General features: G+C 42.1%; 1 long non-coding RNA gene across 1 annotated transcript; it reads left to right on the top strand.

Annotated features, from left to right (window-relative positions):
* The first annotated feature begins 256 nt into the window (after window positions 1–256).
* Window positions 257–1,117, top strand: LOC143332154 (uncharacterized). The gene is made up of 3 exons (XR_013078178.1): window positions 257–603; window positions 721–839; window positions 1,000–1,117. It is a non-coding gene; the product is annotated as an uncharacterized LOC143332154 (long non-coding RNA).
* The last annotated feature ends 20,478 nt before the right edge of the window (window positions 1,118–21,595 follow it).

Raw genomic sequence — 21,595 nt, forward strand, 5'->3', positions numbered from 1 at the left:
CTCTGCGATGAGTGGACAGCCTGGCTGCGGAGCGACCATATCCAGAAAGTCCAAACAATGACTTAAAGAAGAAACTGCTGAGCGCCTTCAGTGGATTGTCTCAGTGGATCACGCAATTGGTGGCCGACTTAAACCCCAACCGAACTGCAGCTGTGGAGAAGACCAGAAGAGGAAGAGACAGGTGTATGAACCAAAAGTTGCAGTAAGTAACGTTGGCATTTAATACTATATTGTGCAGTTTTTAGGCTGCCAAACCTTTACTATTCTTATTGCACTATGTTCCGAACATTTGGTGACCGTTCACGTCACATTTAACATTACAATGTATTTTTGTATTTTAAAGGAAATGGTGCCGTGTCTGCACAACAGTGACGGAAACGACAGGCGATATAAACCTGAGCAGGGGTAAGTTAATAAAATACACAAAAATATACAGGATATATTCTGCAGAATATAAGTAAATGTAAATGTTGCATGACATGTTTGTACTTTTTGTGTTTTACAGACTGAACTCGTCCAACAACAAACCGGTGATGTCACATTTGATGGCCACTTTAACTGGAAGTCCAGACATGGATGGTGTGGACAGAGGAGTCCTTTTATGTAATTTTTTTTTTTAATTTAACCCCTTTCTGTTGTTTCTTGTTATTGTTGTTGTTGTTTTTACTTTCCTGAAGCCTGTCTTAATTATTTCAAATGAATATATATATTTTATTCCAGCGGCCTGTAAGACATACTATGAGACAGTGCGGAGGAGCTTCAGGTATGCCCAGCCAGGTCTTTCAGTTCAGGCAGCAGCTCTGAAGATTTCAGCTCGCAGCAGACTGAGAAGGAAGTGGGTAAGAGTTACATGAATTCCGCTTTATTTTCACAACAATGTAAAAATGGGCAGAATTTTATTCATTAGCTGCATTGTTTTTGACAAACATGGTCACATATGTTATCATGTGTTATTGTTTCTTAGCAGTACTAATATTATATTAAAACCTGTATTTACAGCTGCTGGAAGCAAGAAGGGGTGTCCTAGCCACCCAGCAGGAAATTGATTTCTGGCAGGGTGTCACTGCTGACATGATGTCCGATGAGGAGGATGACACAGCGGAAGGGGAAGCTGGGTGGGTAGTAAAGCCTCCATCTTTCCGCAGTCAGACGCTCTCCCAATTCTGTACTTCAAGGGCAGCTGGAGAGCAACCAAAGTATGTGGCGACACACTGCAAGAAGCTACGAGTCAAGATCAAGATCAAGATCAATATTCCTTTATTTGTCCTGCGAGGGGAAATTCCAGAATACAGCAGCATCAGTAAAGATTAATATAAGAAGTGCATGCAAATTAGAAACAAAAACAGTATATACAAAAGAGTGAGGATTTAAATAAAATAAAAAGAAAGAAATTGTCAAAAAATTGTAAGAATTTGTAGATCGTATTTACAGACTGTTATGTACATGTTTTTATTGCACAGCTTATTGTCCAGACGATTGCACTGATTACTTGGAGTGGCTTTTATTGTACAGTCTGACAGCTGCAGGGAGGAATGACCTGCGATACCGCTCTTTCACACACTTTGGATGTAGCATCCTGTCACTGATGGAGCTCCTCAGTGCAGTGAGTGTGTTTTGGAGGGGGTGGCAGTCATTGTCTGTTATGGAGGACAGCTTGGCTATCATCCTCCTCCCCCCCACCTCCTCCACCAGTTCCAGAGGGCATCCTAGGACAGAGCTGGCCTTCTTGATAAGTTTGTCTAGCCTCTTCCTGTCAGCTGTAATGATGCTGCTCCCCCAGCAGACTACACCACAGAAAATGGCAGAGGCCACAACAGAGTCATAGAAGGTCTTTAGGAGTGCCCCACGCACCCCAAAAGACCTCAGCCTCCTGAGCAGATAGAGTCTGCTTTGTCCTTTTTTGTAAAGTGCAGTGGTGTTATGAGTCCAATCCAGTTTGTTGTTCAGATGAACACCCAGGTACTTATAAGATGTCACCATCTCAATGTCCCTTCCCTGGATGTTCACTGGTGTTGGTGAAGAGTGCGGGCGCTGACGAAAGTCCACAACCAGCTCCTTGGTTTTACCCGCGTTAATCTGGAGGTGGTTCTGCTGGCACCAGTCCACAAAGTCCTGGATGATTTCTCTGTATGACCTGTCGTCCCCATCTGTGATGAGGCCGACAATGGCAGAGTCATCAGAGAACTTCTGCAGGTGGCAAGTGGGTGGAAGGTGGGAAAAGTCTGCTGTGTAGAGGGTGAAGAGGAACGGTGCCAGCACCGTTCCCTGGGGGGCCCCCACACTGCAGAGGATGGTCCCTGACACAGTCCCGTGTCCTCACATACTGTGGGCGGTTGGAAAGGTAGTCCACTGTCCAGTATGTGAGGTGTTGGTCCACCCCTGAAAGCTCCAGCTTGTGTCTCAGGATGGCTGGCCTGATGGTGTTAAAAGCACTGCTAAGGTCCAGGAAAAGGACCCGAACAGAGCTCCCAGGCGATTCCAGGTGAGATAGAGCTCGATGGAGGAGGAAGATGAGGGCATCATCCACTCCGATGCCAGGCTGATACGCGAACTGCAGCGGGTCCATGGACGAGCTCACCAGGGGGCGCAGGTGGGCGAGGACCAGCCGCTCCAGGGCCTTCATGAGGTGGGATGTTAAGGCTACCGGCCTGTAGCAGCTAGGGTCCTTGGGATGTGGGGTCTTTGGCACAGGTACCACGCAGGACGTCTTCCAGAGGCGTGGCACTCTTCCCAGTCTCAGGCTCAGGTTAAACAGATGTCCAATGATCCCACTCAGCTGATCAGAGCAGGATCTGAGGAGCCTGGGACTGAGGCCGTCCGGTCCTGCGGCCTTCCTGGTCTTTAACCTCCTGAGTTGATTCCTCACCTGGAGAGGTGTGAGGGACAAGTTGGAGCAGGGGGGCTGAGTGTCTTGTGAAGTGGATGGGGGGCTGGGAGGAGCAGTGGGGGGTGGCGTTGATTGCGGTGAGCTGAATACTGGGGGGGGGGGGGGGGGGGGTCAGTGGGGTACTTGGGCAGGGTGCTGGCAGATCAAAAGAGGGCTGCTGCAGCTGGGGGAGGGGCAGATGTTTCTTCAAACCTACAGAAGTAGGTGTTCAGCTCATCTGCCCACTTTGGATCCCCAGCCGCCTGGGAGTTTGGCTTCTGGTGACCTGAGATGGTTTTCAGGCCTCTCCAGACTCCCCTGGTGTTGTTCTCCTGCAGCTGTTCCTCCATTCTCTTTCTGTATCTGTCCTTCCCCTCCCTGATACTCCTTCTTAGCTCCCTCTGAACAGTTTTCAGCTCCTCTTTGTTCCCTGACTTGAAGGCCCTCTTCTTCTCCTTTAAGAGAGCTTAAATGTCAGGATTAATCTAGGGTTTGTTGTTAGAGTGACACCGTACAGTCCTGGTGGGTACAGTGTTCTCCACACAGAAGTTTATGTAGTCCGTGATGCTGTCTGTCAGACTGTCAATGTCCTCCTCATGAGAGTCACTGAATATATCCCACACTGTTGTATCGAAGCAGTCTTTCAGAGCCTCTTCCGCCTCATCAGACCACCTCTTCACTGTGCGGGACACAACTGGTTGCCTGTTAACAAGAGACTTGTATACAGGCAAGAGATGAACCAGGTTGTGATCAGCTCTTCCCAAAGGGGGGAGTGGTGATGGTTCGTACGCCTCCTTGGTGTTGGCATAGAATAAGTCCAGTGTTTTATTGTCTCTGGTGGCACATGTGACATACTGGATGAATTTGGGCAGAGAGGAGGACAGAGAGGCATGATTAAAATCCCCGGAGATCAGTAAGAGGGCCTGTGGTTTCTGAGTCAGCAGCCTGCTGATCACGGTGTTGATGACGTCACAAGCTGCAGTGCTGCTCTTTAATAGTGATGTGCCTGGAGTTACACCATCTATCATTCACAAACACTGCCAGCCCTCCGCCTTTCCTCTTACCGCTCTTCTCTGTCCGGTCTGCCCGTATGAGTGCGAATCCCTCCAGCGCTACAGTCGCGTCTGTGTGCTGCGTTCCCAGCCAAGTCTCAGTAAACAATAGCATACTGCACCGCCGGAATTCCTGATAATGCCGGGTCAACGCCACTAGCTCGTCCATCTTGTTGGAGAGAGATCTTACGTTCCCCATGATGACGGACGGGAGAGTCAGTCTATAAGCTCTCCTCCTGTCGCGGCGTTTGATCCCAGCGCAGCACCCCCGTATCCTCCTCCTTAACTCACGGGGGACATCAGGTCGCTCCTCCGGCCGCACAGCTGTGTTACGCAAGGCCAGCAGCTGATCCCTACTGTAAACAATGGGGGCCAGCGTCTCACGGACCCACAGACGCGGAGAAAGTTACACGAGTTGTAAAAAGTGATGAAAAAGTAGCACCAGAGTTACCGTGCTTGATGTCTCTGATGCACCAGAGATTTACAAACACGCAGAACTGAATGGAATAAAAAAGACGCACAAGAAAACAATAAAAGAGAAGAAAAACTAGAGAGCTGCTGTAACAGGCTGCCGCTCGTACGGCGCCACACACACATGAGTCCCCTTCAAAGCGACAGGCACCAACTCAGTATGACCCAGAAGGCAGCAAAGAAACATATCCAGAGGCCTTAGACGGACTCTTTTTTTCATGCACCATGGACCAGCGGCATGGCCCAACCCAGAGACTCTACCAGGGAACCCCTCTGCAGATTTTCTTTCTTTTTCCAGGCACCAGGGACCAGTTGTGTGGCCCAGTCCCCAGTAGTCACTGTTTTTTTTTGGTTGTTTGCTGTTCCTTGTTAATGTGTTGTATTATTTGCTACAATTTCATTAAAGTCTTTTTCAACATGTTTCTGTCAACTGTGTTCTTTGTGTTCTACTGTGTGGTAGTGTATTTTTCAGAAGGTGGATCGTCAAATAAATGAATCATTATGTGTATATATATATATGTATATATATATATATATATATATATATATATATATATATATATTTATTTATTTGTGGTGCACAGATGACCAATAACAGCAGAGATGATCACTCACTCATGTGATTGGAGTTGCTATCCAATCACATGAGGGTTTCCTTTTAAAATGCCTGTGGAATCATCCAATGGTTGTTTGTGAAGCCAGCAAGCCAGCCTGAGTAGATCAACGTCGGTAGTATTCATGTGCTAATTAGAGTTATTTGCACCTTCGCGAAGGTGCGAATAGCCACGCTCCCCACCGACAGATGGTCCATTCCCGACGATATTCAGAGCGGGCGTAATTCCCCGTAAACTGGCCGTTAATGGGTTTACTGGTTGTTAATGTGGTTTTTCATGCAGTGTATAGTCTGCTTGGAGAGTGCTTTCGAGCAAGCCGCTCAAATCTTCAAGTGTGTCTGCTCGTGTTGTCGTTGTCATGTTTCTTATATCTCCCTCAGAGACAATAACCCTCATTGTTAATTTCTGTTGCATAGCCATCTGGAGAGAAATAAAAAACAGGTATTTAGCAAATAACAATCTGTCTCAGCGTCACCATAAGATCTCCTTGTACTCTGTATGCTGATAACAGGAGGACATCATTTAACTTTGAAATCATGACCACACACAGAGGTGACATCATTAAAGTGAAGTTGATCTGAATGCTCAGAGTACCATGCTGTCATTTTGTGGCAGACAAACAGAATTTCTTCGTTAGCTGCAACAATCTTTTCAATTTGGGTAAATTCAGGGAGACCTGAGCATGAGCCAGCAGAGAGTGTCAAGCATGTATGATACTCGATTCCATCTACACAGACAGATGACACATCAAACACTGACCCTGGAATTGTAATGGTTTTAGCAATGGCTGTCTGATCATTCTGAGGGAAAGTGGCAAGCAACACTGGGGTAACCTTTGACATCTCAACCGATGAGCCACAGTCAAGATGGTAATTGAGTGCCTTCAGGTGTTTCAAGTGCCATGGCAACATTTTTGAAGTTCTGAGCATTGCAAATTACCCTTTTAAAGAACTTATGCTTCCCTTTGAAGTGCATTGTCCAAACCTAAGGTAGGGGATCAAATTTCCTTATAAGCCCAGGGTAATGTTCCACATAATCATGCTTTAGCCTTAAATGAAAATCTGAAAATGTTGACTGGAACAAGCGTCTGTGCTCTGTTATCTTGCAGTCCAGAAAATGCAGTGTCTCTTTCGTATGCATTGGTGCTACAGCTAGCTCAATAATGTCTTTGAGAAGCATGAGAATTTCCCAAGCGTTGTCATCTTCAGTGACATAGTACCCAATAAGAAATGGAAGGAGACTTATGAGGCACCAGTTTTCATGGGCATTTCCAGCTATGGTCCCTTTGGTGGAAAATCCCTTTCCAATCATCTGAGGTCAGTCTGTTTTGTCAGTAAATGTGAAATTAAAGTACCTGATGGCCTGGTTCAGCACATCTAGCATGGAATAACTCTTGCCTATGAGGTCTGTAAGACACAGGGACAACTCAGGTGGAACAATGCCTTCCAAGATATCATGCAGATATCAGGAGGGTACCCACTGACCAAATGAAAGTGCTCAAGATTATCAGTTAAAGGACAAGCTCTTTTCACACTGTAACTCCAAGTCAATCCTAGGTCCTGTCTCACCTCCTGCACCTGTTGAAAGAAACCAGAACATACCTCCAGTTCTTAAGCATCACTCCTGCTTGCAAAACAGAATCTGCAGAACTTGTCGCCATCAAAGCTCTCCTGGAGTTCTGCAAGGGAATGGGCACCAAGATTATCAGCCGCAACATACAAGACTTTACATTTTACATTTGCACCTAGTTAGCTTTTGTTTTTGCACAAATAAATGCACAATTTCCGGGACATTTGGGATGAATACTGAAAAAATAGACCAGTGGTTCTCAAAGTGAGGTCCAGGGACCAACAGAGGTCCCTGAAAGCCCAGGTCTGTCAATAATTGTTTTTGTAAATAATCTGACACCAACAGAAATATATAAAATATGAACTTTGCTTTATTCCAAAAGTGCACTACAAAAAATACAAACCTGAGTAAATAAGTAAACAATATATAAGGCCACATCAAAAGAAAAATAAAATTTCCACAATATATATAAAACAATTAAATAGTGGAAATAGATAACGTCAAAATCCACAGTGGAATGGCAGTGAACTGAAACTCACAGGGTAACCACTCCACTCGTTCTAAAAATGGTGCTTATGGGCTTTGGCTTGTGCAAAAGCTGTCACAAGGTTGTCCAGATCCAAAGACCTTCACACATTGCGCTCTATGGAGATAAGAGCAAGTCCAGAAAGTCTCTCTTGGGACATGATTGACCTGAGGTAGGTTTTTATGAGTTTTAAAGCTGAGAAGCTTCTCTCTCCAGAGGCAACAGTGATGGGTAGAATTAGAAGCAGACGAAGAGCAATGCTGAGGTTTCCATAGAGATCCAAAAGCTGCTCCTTGTAAATGTAATCAAGCATCATTCTTGGACAGGAAGCTACAGCATCAGGAAACGTATGGATTGTAGCTCTCATCTCCAGAACCAAATCCTCACAAATCTACATTGTGTAGGGTTTTCTCCAGGTTCTTGCAGTTGTTTGCCACTGATCACTCTCTCTCTCAAGTTTTCTTTTGAGAACAGAAAACCATAAAGGCCATAAACATCTTCCATTTTTGAAAACCAGTCATTCAAGCTGTTGAGGGCTGTGTCCACTAGGGGCAGAAAAAACTCTCTCTTAAACTGCTCATCTGCAGTGGATTGGGTTTCTTCTCTGCCCTCATACAGGAACTGATGAGTTGTTTTTTGCTGTCTTTTTTCGGGAAATGTCCTGTTGATCTTGAGGCTTTCTGCTATCTCTCTAGCATCAGTTTGAGCGGCAGCAAGTCCACTTTACCTGAAGTTCTCCAGATAGACTCTCACTGTGCTTGTTTCTGTTTTAAGTGTTTCAAGAAAAACACTGGGGCTCAGGTGGTAACGAACAACTTTCACACTGTCAATCCTGGCTTCCCATCTGGTCACTGACAACGATTTTACCCTTATGTGCTTAACATGTTCCTGTAAAACTGCACAGCGTTGCACAGAGGAGCTAAAAAGATCGTACAATCTCTGAAGAACACCAAAGAAGGAGATGGACACTACTGAAGATTTGGCGGCATCTGCTACAACCAGATTAAGAGTGTGACTGCTGCATGGGACACACAATGCCTTCTCATTCAGTTGCAATAGTCTTGCTTGAACCCCTTGTCTATGTCCCATCATGTTGCTCCCATTATCGTAAGATTGTCCACGGCAGTCTCCGATGTTCAAGTTGAGTTTATCCAACTTCTCCAAAAGTGTCTCACATAGACCTTTTCCAGTGGTGTCTCGAACATCAACAAATCCAATGAAATGTTCAGAGATAGATGCACCAACTGATGGCTCACATTTCACCTCTCTCAAGACAATAGAAAGTTGTTTGGTGTCGCTAATGTCGGGACTACAATCCATTATGATAGAAAAGTACTTTGCTTTTTTCACCTGTCTGACTGAATCTCCTCACTTATTTTGTCTCCCACCAATGATATGATTTCATTTTGAATTTCATTGCTGAGGTAATGCACTTTGTTTGGTTTGAATCCTCCTCAAATGTTCATTCATGACTGGATCAAATTGCGCCATCAATTCCACCTGTGATAGGAAATTGCCATTATGTGGGTCATATAGAGCATCTGTATGCCCTCTCAAAGCGTGGTTTCTTTCAGCTAAGTGGCACATGATGACAAGCACTCTGTGTATTACACCTCTCCAGTGCTCCACCTCCAGATTCATCAAATCCTGGTTCATCTGATCAATGGCTGTTTTAGTTTTGAGCCTTGTCTTGAGTTCCTGCCGACAAGTCATATTTGTATGGTGTGTCTTTGAATGCTCATGTTCCTTTAAATGACCAACTAGGTTTTTCCATTTTCTAAATCCCCCTTTGGTAAGTGAATTGTCCTGTTTTCCAAAAAGTTTGCATGCAAAACAGAAGACTGAGTCTGTGCTGATTGAATACAGAAGCCATCTTCGCAGTATTTTGTCCCCATTTTTCATGGTTATATCGTAATATTCCTTTTAGAATCTGCATGGATTTTTGCCTGTATTCTGTGGGAAAATGATATCTTTCACTTGTATAGGTCCCCTTGTTACCATTTGGCACAGTTCAGTATGGCTTAGGACACTTGGCCATTGCGCAGGGTCTTCTGAGATCAAATCGTTTGGGCATGACGTGTCATCTTCTTCTTCACCTTCAGGGGCCCGTTTCACAAAGCAGGCTTAGTGAAAACTCCGAGTTTGTTAAGCCTGGAATGAAGGAAACTCTGAGTTTTCCGTTTCACAAAGGGAGGTAACTCAAACCAGAGAAAGAGGGGTAACTCTAGCCTGTTTCACAGAGAGAGGTAACTTAAGCTCTCGGTCAGTTACCATAGTAACAGACTCTATGAACCTAACCTGGTCGGGACCAGGTTTTTCTCAATGAACCTCGAGTTTCTCTCTGTCTCCGGCCTCTGTCAGCCACACATGGTATTTGATTTCCTCATTCATTCGTCAGCAGGCGAGTTTTGGGATAACAGAGTTCTGCCGTCTGTTATTTAAAAAAAATCAGTCAGTAGGCACTTTTTTTCACTAACATGTCATGTCCTTTTGACAACGATCCCGTGGATGAAGGTGCAGCATTACTGCGCAGGGAATTAAATATTCGTCGGGAGATGGTTGTCAGACCGCGCATAGATGTTCTGGCATTTCCAGACAATTATCTTTTTGAACGGTACTGTTTCACGTCACAGTCCATCATCTACATACACAACCTAATCCGTTCTTACATTTGCAACATTACCAGCCGGAGTCATGCGCTCACATCCCAGCAGATATTGTGTGTTGCGCTGCGTTTCTTTGCGCAGCATTATGTTGGTGATAAAACAACTGCACAGTCAAACAGCCACTTAATATTTACTTTACAATGTAACACATGATCAAAATGAGGTACCCCCATTAAATTTTGCCATGTCTTACCTTTTTGAACAATGTTTTTATGTTTCATCTTGAGCTGCTGCCGCGGGATTGCACCTACATGAAATAAATTAATGAGCTACCATTCAAGCAGTTTTCCCCTGTAATATTATTGTGATTGCAAAGGACTACATTTAAACTTACGCATTGACCCGAGCAGCAATGTTCTCCCACGCCGCCTCCCTCTCTTTTGCAGCTGCAGCGGTGTTACACTTTTTTCTAAAAACATGCTCAAATTCGCCGTATGAGCGCATTAAGATTTCGAGTTCCAGTGGGGTAAAATACGCAGCCCTCCTCTTCCCCGTCGCCATGGTGACTCGTCGAATCGGGGCTCCATTGATGTTGGCTTTTTATAGTCGTGGTGCACTCGCTTAACTCTGTGTTAGCCTCCTCTGAGTTGATTGAACTAACTCAAATCACCTGTTCTGAAACCGGAAACTTGGAGTTTCCTATCTCAGGCTAGATCAACTCAGGGTTCAGGATTAGACTCGGAGTTTGTTGAACCTCCTTTGTGAAACGGGCCCCAGGTCTTGATGGAACTGATGACAAAAAAACAACATCAACAAGGTATATTGTTACAAATAATCTTTAAAGAGCATGGGCTAAATACAGTTGTTATTGTTGTGCTGAAACACACCCAGCGGTTTGAGGCCCTTCAGTTATTATTATTATTATTATTATTATTATTATTATTATTATTATTATTGCTGTTGTTATATGTTCTCAATGAAAGTAAAAATGATTGAACTCACAGTCATCAGTATCAGTATTTGGAATTGATGCTTGATCATCTGTCTCTTCTGTCTTTTCCTTATGTAAGGCTGGAGGTAGGGGAGCTGTTGCGCTGCTGGAGGTGGATGTTGATGGAACTGATACAAAAAATAATAACAACAACAGGGTAAATAAGAATCTTTAAGGGCAGGCATATGATTATGTATGTACACAGCACTTTCTACTACTACTACTTCATGCTACTGTCATAAAGAATATTTAGAGGGCATAGCATATATTATCAATCAAAGTGGAATACTGAACTTACTGTTTTCATTATCAGTGTTGGGAGGGGGCACGTTATCCTTCCCCGGCTTTGCTGGTTTTAAAAATGTCAGTAATGATCCTGAGGAGATAAGAAAGAAATATTTTTATAGCATAGCCATCAAGTCAGTTCAAAACGATTTCACATTATAATTCAACATGTTTTAAGTTCCGAGTTCTCCTTGGAGCACATACATATCCACCATTATGCATAGCTTTTTCCTACAAGGTGCAATTTATTATTTTTATTATTATTAGACTATTATTATAATCATTATTATTTGTCATTTGTCATTATCTGTCAGTCTGTCTGTCTATCTAGACACTCAATACAAGTTTTGTTGTTGTTTTTGCTGGTGGTGAGTGAAGCAAATCTAGCGGGACTTACCAGCATCAGGCCAGTGGCTGCTGCTAGCTAGCCTGCTAATGGTGTTGTGTCCTGTTTTCATAGCATTCATCATGGGTTAATTGTTAGCTTAGCTCGCTGCGTTAGCCCCTATAGAGTCCAGGACAACACAGCAAGTCAGTAGGCAACAATGCACTTACCAGTGTCTCTTTCTTTTTTCCTCCTTTTCTTTTTTTTCTGCTTCTTTTTTTCGGCTCCAGAGAGATAACTCCTTTTCATTTTGTCTACGTTCACGGTGGGAGGCAGGGGAGCTTGACCCAGGGGAGCAGTGGGATGAAATCATGTTTTGGCACAGCACTGGACAAATCACACTTAAATTTCACTTTTCGCGCAGTACAGGCTCAGGTGCAGGCTGAACGTAGATGGGGTGGAGCGCCACAAAGGGGGTTTCCTACTGCGGTGTCATTGTCATTGCAAATTGCCCATAGTTGTCATTGCTGTGGAGTATATTTTGGCAGCCCTAAGGCCCCCTAGTGGCCGGGGCTCCAAGCAACTGCCTAGCTTGCCTGTCCGCACGCCCCGCCCCTGGAGGGTTGACCTATATTTTGCAGGTATGTTGGCAATAAACCAGTATATTGCACACATTTTGTGTTTCAGCTTTGATGTTCCAAGAGGATTGGCTACTTCAAAGTCATCGATGTAAAGGCCAAGAGCAATTGTGAACTCCTCCTTTGAAAGAAGTGTATTTTCAGTAAAGTACTGCCCAACTGTATATGAGCTGTATTCATGTGGGACATGGACTTTTTCCTGACATAGCTTTGTCTAAAACATCAGTTTTATTAAGCAACTTCTGTAGCATGGGAACAATGGGAACGTATACAAGAGGGGTTTTTTTTTTTGCCTTTTTCATAGGCAACATATTCTATTGGGTTTACCAGTGGAAACTCTCCGCATACATAGGCTGCTCTTTTTTTAGCTGTTCCTAAGGGTCCATCTTTGGCACAAGATGTCACAATGTTACTTTCTGACACAGCATTGACAACCTCTTTCACAACTGTTTCATCCATATTAGCATAATATTTCTTTAATACGGCTCTGACTCTGGTTCGGAGAAGTGGTTGTGACAGCTTATTGATTTGACAAAGTTGTTGTATCACGTCTTGCACAGCACTCTCTGGAATGTGCAGAACAGTTTGCATCTTTAATAGAAGAGATGCTAAGTTGTGCTCAAGCTGTTTTTCTAAATTATGAAGATCACGCTCCCTGGTTACATCACTCACCTCTTCTAAGTCCTCCATATCATCTGTATCTGACATTTGCTCTTGTGTAGCATCACTATCATGGCTTACAAAATCATCACCAATGATTTCTGACTTAAACCTCTTCCAGTTCTGTTCTTTGTATACTTTACTCTTGTGCGTTTTGAAAGTGGAGTACACACTGTTTTCAAAGTTGCAGTCTTTATAAGGGCACCTGACTTAATGGTTTACTTTAAGGTGTGCAGAATGCAAGTGAGTAAAAAAGTCACTCTCATAACAAGACTCAGCAAACCCACATGACAGGCAGCTAAATTTAACTGGCCCATCTGCACCGGGTTGCTGATCCGGGGTTTTGATGTGAATGCGGGACAAATGCACTTTTATGGCGTTTAATGATTTCAATGTACACAGACATTCCTGATGTAAACAAGGAAGTGGCTCTGTCCTTGTAAAACTTCCATGTTTTAACCTTTAAATAGGTGTGATCTTTTTTCACAGCTAACAGGACAGTACTTACACTTCCAAAGCATTGTAAATGTGTAATCTGTATTTTTCAGACTGTTAACTTTAAGACTGTAACATTTGGGCTGTATTACTCTGTTTCTAATGTTCCCTGCAGATTAGTTAACATTAAGTAAATTTACATCATGAAAGCCAATACGGTGGAGTCACTGTCCTGCATTAAATTAGATAATTTACTGCAGACTGTAGTAAGACAGCCAGACCGTCGCCCTTCTCTCCACTCTGCTGGAAGCGCGGTGTGCAGCCCGCCTCTACGACCGTGTCTGCGGTGCCTGTGTGGCCATTCGGTTGTTCAATGTGAGGCGGTGTCTGGCACACGACAATAAAAAACATCAAAAACAGCTGGATAACAGGTAGCTGTTGGGGTAATAATGTCCAGCCTAACTGGTTAGAGCAACACTTTCACTGTTCACAAATAGCCACTGGAGTGAGAAAAATTGCTGACACTCAACTGAGAGGAGCAAAATGCCCGGCAAACTGGTGAACATTAAAAGTTTTCACTACTCCCGAACCGCCCCTCCCCCAACGAGAAAAGTAGTTAGCTAACTAACGTGTGGCTAATAGTTGAAAAAGTCCGTCGAACCTAAAGCTTAAAATAAAAATTTCACTCTTGTGGAGGTTAAAACAAACCTTCCCATTAGTCACCGCCAGCCACTAGAATCCATTTAACAGTTACACAGAAAACTGCGGTGTGACTCTGTTGCAGGTATCAGCGTGAAGGAGCGTCGCACGCTTTGACACGGTCAAGAGTATTCACGTTCCCGTCATGCATTGCACAACACAGCATCATGCATCAAATTGTTTTTCCCCAGTGGTGAACTGATATAATTACTTTAAAGTCTACTCTTCTTTGCATATAACAAACTGGCACTGTAAAATGGTTTAAAGATGCAACTGCCACTTGGAGTTCCTTCACAACTCAGTGGAAAAAAAAGAGGCATGGTCATGACTAAAACTTAAGCCCATTTAACCTAAAGTTATTCACATATTCCACTATGTCTGTAATTTAGTAGAACATAGTTAGCGTTTTATTGTAATGTCATAAAACATAAATGTGCCTTGTAATTAAATAATTTAATTAGATATTAAACCTGGGCTAACAGTGTAAAGGTAATGGCCAAAATTCCAAAAATGTGGTCCCATTTATAATAAACCTCAATTAACATTACAGTCAAATCACTTTAGCCTCAAGTGTGCATTTACCCACAGCACTCCTTTTTGCTCTCTGTTGCAGCCACGTGCTTGCACATATTAAACCCTGAATGTAGGCCTATATAATGAATATTTGATGGAATATATGATCAAACTAAATGTAAATGTGTATCCACTGCCATGCATATTGTATGCCATATGGTTGTGGTGGTGGTGGTGGGGGTGCGACCGGGTGGTGGGTGCTCGGGGCTCGTGATGAAAATATGAGCATCTGATCAGTTCCTTCAGCTCTATCGATACTGGCCCATACACCCTCACACATAGGCTTACATAAAATGCTGATGTCCTCTTTGGGTCTCAACAATGAATTAGTATTACCTTCCAGAAAAAGCCACTCTGAGCATCATTCATAGCTGTGACAATCTACTCTCTGAGGCGTGTGCCCCTTTATCTGCTGGGACCTCTGTGTTTCTGTGTATATCTGTACGTCTGCCTGCTATAATAAGCCTCACTCTCTGTCTCCCTCCCTGACCTATATAGGCTGCATCTCTCTCTAGTCTGCATTTCAACGATGTGTGTGTATGTGAAGGAGAGAGAGTGTATGGTGGAAGGCATGTATGAATAATTCAGTGGATGCCTCAACACGACTGTCTTCAATAAAACCATCCCCCTCAATGAGTCTTAATGACAGCCACGGCTTGGAGACAAAGTGTGTGTATGTGTGTGCGGTTATCAGAGTGTAGGTGGTAGCAAGAGGGAGCACTGGTGCTGAGGTTGATGTGCGCTTGAATAATAGCGTGCCTGCGTTGCAGTGAGCATACCTGTGGCATGCTCTCCTGTGCGTGTTTGCACAGGTACAGAGCTGAGTGTTGTCTTTGCCCTGGGCTCTGTCAGGGTTGCCCAGGGTAATACTACCTGAGACTCTGAGAAGAACATGAAAGCTGACTTCCCAGCAGAAAAGGTGAGAGAAGTTTTCTGGGCTGGAGCAGCTGAGGAGAGGAGCAGCAGCATCCATCCCTCACATTAGCTCTCCAGTTTTGTTTGTGGATTTGAACTCCAAAATGGCGTCATCATCTCCCTCCTCCTCCTCATTGTGTTTGCAGCATTTCTTTTCTTTTTCTTTTCTTTTGATCACCTTATGCTGATTGGAGAATCCTCTGTCTTTCCTTGTTATATTTTTGGAGTTCACAGTTCACATCAGACAAGGACTCTTCAAGTTGTTTGATGTCATGGTTGAAAATAGATGAATGGAAATAGAAAATTTCAATTAATGTTTTTTTTTTTTTTTTTTTTTTTTTAAATTAAGACACATGTAATGTTTCCATTTTTGCCATTATGGTTTGATATTCAGGATGTCTTGTCAATTCAATAAAAGGCAAACACACCACCACCACCACCACCTATTTCACTTGACAGGGTGCAGAAAACATATGTATTGTCTGTAGTATGTTATAGTGTAACACAAGGTCTTTCCATTTACAACGTTACAATGTTTGTTTCCTTTAGGTTTTATGTTTAGTAACTTCAGAATCAGTCAACCAGTTCTTTCCACACACTATAGCAATATTATAGTGCATTATACAGTACATGCATTCTGTATCTGTTGTTGCAGTGTTCCGTTGAATTTCATTTGTTTTATATTTCTGATTATATTGGAAATTATACTGTATTTGATAAGTAAAATATAAATTGTTTAGACTACATCACAGGGAAAAACTGTGAAGAATTGTATGGACATTTCAGTGGACTTTTTAAACACTTTTTTTGTTAGCCATGTGATCTGGACTAGAGTCAACAAATTGCTATTTCAGGCCAACTATTTTGCTCCTTTGGGCAGGTTTCATTTACAAATGTCACACTAGAGTATAAAGAGTTTAATACTACAGAGTCTGAAGTCTTGCTGTCAAAACTCAACAGGTTAAATGTAACAAATGCAGCAGTTTCAGTAGTGGTATTAGGGGACCTGAAAAATGTTTAAATATTAAAGTCATCAACACTGTTGCATTGTAGATCCATACAATTACGGCAATAAATAAGAATTGATGCGAGATGCCAGCGTAATGTCTTGTCAAAACAAAATGGCCCATGATTTAAATGGGTGGTAGTCAAGGGCATCTGACAATCACAGCCCACGTTTATGTTTACTGTTAGTTGGTAGCCCGCGGGCCTGCATGATAATATCTAATTATTATTAGAGCTGAGCCAGTGGTATATTGCACACACCACTAGTACTACAAGTCCCACATTGCACGCCAGTGCATTGGCATGTCAATCAAAGGCCCCCAAGCGCGAGTCCCTGCCCCACTTCATCAGTAGCCTGAAGGAGCTTGTTACCTGTGGTCAACTTTCAGCTACCCTCTCCCGAAAAATGGCTAAATGGACGGTGGACTTTGAAAACAGGGGTTTTCAAGGCAGGTGGGAGGCAGAGTATGTGTTCGCGGACATGAAGGACAAAGCTGTTTGTCTTCTGTGCGGAGACAGTGTGGCTGCCATGAAACAAAATAACATAAGAAGACACTATGAAACGAAACACCATGACAGGTAAATTACTCTGGAAAAGCTGCATAAAGAGCCAGAAGAAATGAATGCAACTGATTTTTCTTGTATTTAATGTTTAATGTTGCTGTTTATAGATAAAAACGGTCTTATAAACTGTGTCAGTTCCAGGTTCAAGTATCTGTCTTAGACTAGTGTGCATCAGAGAGCAGCACACTCAGGTTTAATATATGTTGACTTTTTGCACTCTTAAGGCATTTTTGTTTGAAGGAAATTATTTTTTGGCTGTTGTTGGCCTGTGGGAAAATGTTTTTATTTGAAATTACTATGGAAAGCTGCAGATAAAGCCATAAGAAATGAATGCAACTGATTTTTTTAAATAATTAATGTTGTTTTATAGGCAGTAATTTATAGGCTGTGTTAGTTCCGGGTTCAATATGTGTAATATGGTAATTTCAATTAGTTTTCAATAAACATTGAACCAGTCCGGCCCTTAACATTTTTTTTTTTTTGGCCCACTGTGTATTTGAGTTTGACACCCGTGCTCTAGTGGCTGTGTTTATGACAGGAGCAAAGGAGGAAGTCACATAATGTAGTATAAAGACCAGTTAAGTATGTATTGAGAGAAAGGTGGGGTGGATGGGTGGTTCAAACAGGATTTTTACCCCTGGAGACTGCTGTTTGTGTCCCACCTGAAACTGGAAGTTAATGTTAACCCATTTTAAGTTGTATGATTGAGATGAGAAAAGGCTTTAAAAAAAAAAAAAGAAAAAATATGACAGTTGTCGGCCTGTTGAAAGTTTTCATTTGGATTTTATTTTTGTACCCAAATGATGTGTATTTTGCTCTTTGTAAGATAAATCTGAATGACATGCAAGAATGTAACAATTATGCTACATCATGTATGTAACAGTAAGGTTTTTATTCTGACCGATTATTTTTCCTTACCATAACCCAAGTACTTTTATTGTCTAAACCTAACCAAGCAGTTTTTGTTAGCTAAACCTCACCAAGTAGCTTTTGTAAGAGCCATATTTTCTATTGTGTTCGTTTCTGTGCGTGTTGTCGTTGTATTTACCCCTATTGCCCAGTAGATGGTGTGTGAAGTATGGGAATGGTCAAATAGGTGATGTACTAATCACTCTCAGGTGTGTTGGTAGTCGGTAGAGGTTAATAGTTTTTTGACCATCATCTGTGTAAGTGTCGTCATCGTTATAATGTTTATTTTCATGGAAATTATTATGGATTTAAGTGCACGATCACCGTCTGCGGAAGGGTCTTTGATGTGTAAACAAATATACTTTAAGCATGGCTGTACGCACGACAGTGAATTATTCACTTTACATGCGAAAAGGAGACGCGTCAATCAAGGCAAGTACCGGTATACAGTACCAGCCCCTCAGTAGCCTGTAGGCTTCTTGTTTTGCCTGTCAAGTCACTACAATAAGTCAAAAAACTTTGCTTCGAGTTAAGACGGAAGCAGGAATCGAGGCCATCTATGCACTGATCGCAGATTCAACGTGGGATTTCTGTGCGTATGACTCCCCGATGACCAACCGGTCCAACGTTGGCATTTGAGGACAGGTCAAGCAACAGCATCTGATTCAGCAAAACTGGAGCCCGACCAGCCTGAAAATTGTGTGCACACAACATTGCGAGCATAATCCCAATACATTGGTCGCTGAATAAGACTGAGTGTTTCAGTCGATTGTGACTTTGGTAGTTTATTGACATGTTTGTTGTAAAGCATTAAAGGAGAAAAGAGGACAATATGGACGGTGGTGAATCTCTAGCAGGCGAGCCTACTGCTGCTGATACTACTGGGACTGAGTCTAATATGGGGGATAATGCTGATGAAACAGAATCTGTAAAAAGTAAAAAGGTTGTTAAAATGACTCACAAGGCAATGGTGGAGAAGCTAGAAAAGCTACAAAAAACAAGGACAGATAAACTAAACAAAACTAAAAATCTGAGGAAAATGATACAAGCTATTCTGCCCTCGCAATACGTTCCCAGCTTTGTCCAGCTAGACAGATAGTTAACATTATGAAGAAAGCAGAAGCTGAAGAAGTTTTTCATTTGAGGATAGATATTTTGTCTTTTCCTGTCTTTTCTCCTCAGTTTTATTTTCTCTTTTTCTACAATTCAATTTGTAAGACTGAAATAACAATAAGCAGAAAATAAAAATTACTAAAATGTAATGTCTGCTGTGTCTGATTACAAAAATATGAAACTTCTAATGTCTTTAACATATGAACTTATTTACATTGTCTTACACGTTTTCATGTCTAAAAATGAATTAAACATCTATAGTAACATTAGCAGTAGTCTCTTTGTCACACACTTAGAAGAACAGATACATGTAAATGTAGCACTTGCTCAGATTTTGGACCAAGGCAGTGCTAAGTTGTTAACTAGGTTCTGAGGAGTAAGAAGGAGATATATTTGCAAGTTACCAACAGCCGGCAGGTTTATTACAAATTAACAGACAACTATTAGAACAATACAGTACAAAAATAGACAATTAAACCCCAAATATAAAAATTGACCTCTTGTAACAGAAAAGTAGCAAAACAAAGAATAAAGTGTCTTTAATGTGGTACTTAAAGTTCTCTTTCAGTTGAGCGCTGTATTTGTGTCACTTTGTTAGTGTCTTTTTATTTTCTGCCCGGGTAGGATAAATGTGTGTAATAGTAATTTCCCTTATCTGGAAATCCTATCGAATCAGCGGAGTTGAGTCCTCAAAGTGAAGCCTGAGACAGCTGGCCACACTGCTCCAGACGTCCACCTCAAGAAGTTCTCGCTGGGTCCGGCACGGCATCTTGTTCAGCAGAAGCTTATTCTAAGCATCTTATCCAGTACAAAAACCAGTCTGCACATACAGTGCAGAGCACATTAATGTAAATCATCATAAAGTGCTTCTATCTTATTTCTATTTGAATGAATGAGATCTCATCAATTTCAATAATCCATGTTCTTAGCTGCTTTTATACTGATATTAACCTTATTTTGCCTTAAGGCTCCTCAGTGCACTTCTGAGAGTAATTTACTCAAAATGAATTACTCTGCATTCACAAGGGAATTCTTAACATGTCATACTGAACATAAAATATATTCCCCTTTCAGGAATTGAGTAATGATTAGAAAATTTAACCAACAGTTATCGTTTTAACAACTCTTTATATCATGAACTAACCCAATAAAACACATATAAACATATCAAACACACTACTTCAAAACACTCACTAAATAATTACTCCAACTGGTTTTTAACTCATTCTTTCTTTTAACTCAGTATGCACAGCCACCAGTCAGTTACGAGCTAGCGGTTTGCTATGCTATTAGCTCAAATAGTTAATCAACTCACTGGAACATCGATAGAAGTAACAACACTGTCCAACTTGTTCACCACGGCAGAACAGTAAACAGAAACGGTAGCTTGTTATCACCTTCCAAAACTCGCTTCTTCAGCTAATTATATTGAATTTTTCCACTTTCCCACCGCGTCTTTTCTCTGTGGCTTAGCTTCCACTACTTCTCTCCTCTCTAGGTGGAGTCTGCCCAGCAACAGGTCTGCTCAGAGGAGCTGTGCAGAAGATCAAGCAGACCGGAATGTAGGGAGTTAACCCTTTAGTGCCCATGCAGGTTTATGCTGGCTACATAAACAAAGCCTGTGAGTAGCCTGTGACATGACGAACGATGTCCTCTGATGGATAATCTAAGCATTACACAACATATACTAACAAGCATAACTCGGCCAAAAACACGGTACAAACGTGACAAAATGTACCAATCCAAGTTACACCAAGGTAAGTAAGAATAATATATTGTAAATCTAACGTGTCATTACTTACAAAGATTTAACCAAGGCTCATAGTGGAGTCAACTTGTTACTGTTTCCCGCTCTTTTTCTGAACTGGTCTGTCCCTCAAATGAGGCCGACTAGAAACATCAACAAAAATCCCACAGGGCGGAACACTCCTCGCCTGGTATATTATCATACCACTACTATTATCTTAACTATATAAGCATATACTTAACCAAAACATTACAGCAAATAACCAATCAATCACCAGTTATCACATGTAAATCCTGTTACCCTATATCAAAATGTCTATCGATTTAAGGGTCCTTAGACAGAATTAAAACAAGTTCTGAGGTGGGTCTGATGTAGGTTTTTGGTGTTCCTTGTCTCACAAGATTGATTTCAACTTTGCAGACTTTGTTATCTTTACTGGGCAATGTCTTCACTACAAGTCCAAGTCCATGCTTGGCTTGTCATCTGTCCACTTGTGATGTTTCTGGAGAGTCACTAAATACTCCTGTCTCCATCATTTCCAGAAGCTCTCTGCCAGATACCACACTTGTTTCCACTGATTTTTGTGAAGATCCTTGACTGAAATCACCTGGAGGAGCTGCCAATTGGCTTATCTTTTGAATGAGAATCATTGCAGGGGTCAAAATAATAGGATTATCAGGGTCAGTTGACACTGGAACTAGTGGCCTAGCATTTAGAAAAAATAGCATAAGAGAAGCATAATTCTGTATTTTCCTTAAACGAGGAACAGAGTTTATTTCTCCACAAACAAAGTACAAACAAAAGGCAACAAAAATCACCGCAAGGGGAAAAAGGCAAAGCAAACTGCAAAAGGCAAAAAAACTCAAAATCACCACAATGGGGAAAAACTAGAAATTCTCTAGAACAAAAAATCACCTTCTCAGGGAAACGCTAAAAAATAAACTGAAAACTGAAGTAAACTAGCGAAAGACGCTGGAGCTTGGAGCGAGGAAGAGTGAGCAGACCAAGAAATCTTCTGGCACTCAGCAGGTG

The sequence above is a fragment of the Chaetodon auriga genome, chromosome 14 (genome assembly GCF_051107435.1).
Source record: "Chaetodon auriga isolate fChaAug3 chromosome 14, fChaAug3.hap1, whole genome shotgun sequence".
Classification (NCBI taxonomy): domain Eukaryota; kingdom Metazoa; phylum Chordata; class Actinopteri; order Chaetodontiformes; family Chaetodontidae; genus Chaetodon; species Chaetodon auriga.